Source organism: Apodemus sylvaticus, chromosome 7 (genome assembly GCF_947179515.1).
Source record: "Apodemus sylvaticus chromosome 7, mApoSyl1.1, whole genome shotgun sequence".
Classification (NCBI taxonomy): domain Eukaryota; kingdom Metazoa; phylum Chordata; class Mammalia; order Rodentia; family Muridae; genus Apodemus; species Apodemus sylvaticus.
This window is the reverse complement of record NC_067478.1, coordinates 40,977,067-40,979,906: the sequence shown is the minus strand read 5'-3', so window position 1 is coordinate 40,979,906 and position 2,840 is coordinate 40,977,067.

Below are 2,840 nucleotides of genomic sequence, written 5' to 3'. Positions count from 1 at the left end.
GTGTGCCCCACTTGTGAAAAGCTGTTGACCTCTGGGAGGGGGGCTCGTATGGAAGCAAGTATTAATTTTCAGAATGTGACTGTTCTTGATAACAAGACCCTCATCCCATCGCCATGTGTCCTGGAATGTTTTCCAGTCAAGAGGCCTAGGCAGGATCTGTCATCACTACTTAGCAGCTCAAGCAGATCATTCCGACATCCTTGCCTTTCTCTCTGGGCCTGAACGAAGCATTCTATTCCGCCTTCTCCGCTCACATCCAAACTGTCACATGGAGCCTTCAACTTCAATGACTTGATAACCCCAACAAGAAATTATATTGAAACAGAGAAAAATAAATACCAGGCCCATTTCTCCCCGCTTTGTAGTTGAGAGGTATGGAATTTGTGTCTGGGGTATGTATGAGTGTCTTTATTTAAAAAAATATATATATTATGAACAATTAAAATGATTACCCTCCAAGACAATAAAAGGGTTGCATAATGTACTTTAATATAATTTCTTAATAAAATACAGATAGATAATTATAATTATCAATGCATGTATACCATTTAGTACAACAATAAAAGGTTACTAGTCTTTGGACTGACATGGTGATTCTTATTTACAGCAAAACCTAAAAGAAAGAGCATTTGTGCAGTATTGCCTGATTTTACCAAAATGATTAATAAAGATGTCTTCTCACATCATGGTGTCATCTCCAATTACCAACAGCAAAAAAGGAAAATGGCCCACTGGATGCTCTCTCGGATGGAAAGCTATCTTCCTTGATTAAGAATGGCACAAAGGCTAGATTTGTTCTCAAAATCTTTTTTTCTAAATCTTTGTTGTGTTAATAATACCAGGCATAAAACCTTAGTTAGATCTCCCTATTGCAAATATTTCATGTCCCTTTATACTAATCATAGATTTTTTAAATTGCTACTCATTTGATGGCCTTCTTACAGAATCTACGGGGAAGTTTGTCAGAATCTATAAACAGGCAAATCCAGATTGTGTTCTGTCTAAACAGAACATTCCCCTAAATATTCAGCAATGATCCTGTCCAGTAAAGAAGGAAAGTGGGATGGAGACTCCTTCAGGTCCAAATTAGGGACACATTAGAGCCAATCTGTGGATAAACAAAAGAAAAATCATTCTTTTCTTTTGTTAAATATGAAACGTACCTCACAGCTGGGCAGACACATCCTTTCAGCCTCTCAGCCGAAGGCACTGGTCCACCCTGCGTGCCTCACTCTTTCCTGTTTATCTCCCGGATCTACTGTCAAGGTTCCTTCTTCTGAACTCCCAAGCCATGCATTCATTTTAGGCACTTTTAGAAGTCAATCCTGTTTTCATTTCTTCACTTCCAAAGTTAGAGTGCTGTTGAGGTTAAAAGTTTTATAGCTCACTTATCATAATGAGTATCTTCCTCCTTGGTCCTCCTAGGAGGCCTTTCTAGTAATGGACGCTGGCCTTTGACTACAACCACAAGACAGATTGCTAGAGATAACCCTCTGGAATTCCTTGCAGCACTAGCACCATAAAGGCAAGACCTGTCTGTTTTGGAAAAGAGTCAGACAGGGAGATAAGGCAAGGGAGGGGAAACATTTCAATTTGTAGGAGTTATAAGACATACATACGGGGTGCAAATGCCTTTTCCTAACTCACAGACCAGGGGTCAAGCAGCTCCAAGATGAAAACGTATAATCTAAGAAACCAAGTCACACAAAGGCCTAGGGAGTGCTTGACATTATTACTCTAATTGAAAATAAATAAATAAACGTTACTCATTGGGACAAAAGAATCTGAGAGCTATGCTTTTTTTTTTTTTTTTTTTTTTTTTTTTTGCAGTTTCTCTTGCCATACAATCCAACCCCTCCCCTAGTGAAAATTGGAATTTTAATGACCTTCTTGATAAACCAAATAAAATGGGCAACAATTTCAAAATAACAGAGATGGTTTTGTGATGTTTTTTGTTTTTAAGGGTTTTTTTTTCAAGAAATAAGATTTTCTGTTCATTGGAAAGTGAAAAATCACAAGGCTACCCTCCACCTTCCTTCAGAAAATAAACATCGGCACAAGCTATAAATTTTTGTAGAGCAGAGGTCTGCAGTAAATAAGAATAAACAGGAATGGCTGGGCAGTGCTGGCACACACCTTTAATCCCAGCACTTGGGAGGCAGGGGCAGGCTGATAATTGCATCAGAGACTAACCTGGTATACAGAGTGAGTTCCAGGACAGTCAGTGCTGTTACACAGAGAACCCGCTCTCAAACAAACAAACAAACAAACAAAAAGAAAAGAAAACAAAAAACAAAAACAAAAAAAGAAGAAGGAATGTAAAGCTAAGCCTTAATTGTTATAGATACCCCAGAAATATGCTAAGATTTAACTGGCTTTTGCACTTAATGTCCTCACATCAAGTCCAAAGATAAAAGAGATCGCAAGGCTACCAACACTTGAATACAGACTGCTCAGAGCACTCTTTTGATAAACGAAGTTACAAATCTTTGGTTAGGTATGTCTGAAACTGCTGTGATAAACCCCATCACTTGGCATGTGGGCATTAGAAAAGTCTTTGGTAGCATCCTTATCAACTTTCAAGTGTACCATTTTAGTTTTAGAGTCTGAGTCCTCTGGATAAACATAGCACATGTCATCAATACTCCAAGGAACTGAATAAACAAGGCAGAGAGAAGGCTTCAGTATACTACGTGCTATGTATATATACAGCATACACATATACCATAATTACAATCCTGACAGAGAAAGTAAAAGCACTCAGTGAGCCTTCCTTCTCTACCATGTGAACATTTTCCCATATTGCTTTTAAAAAATAAGGAAGCTCCATTATTCCAATG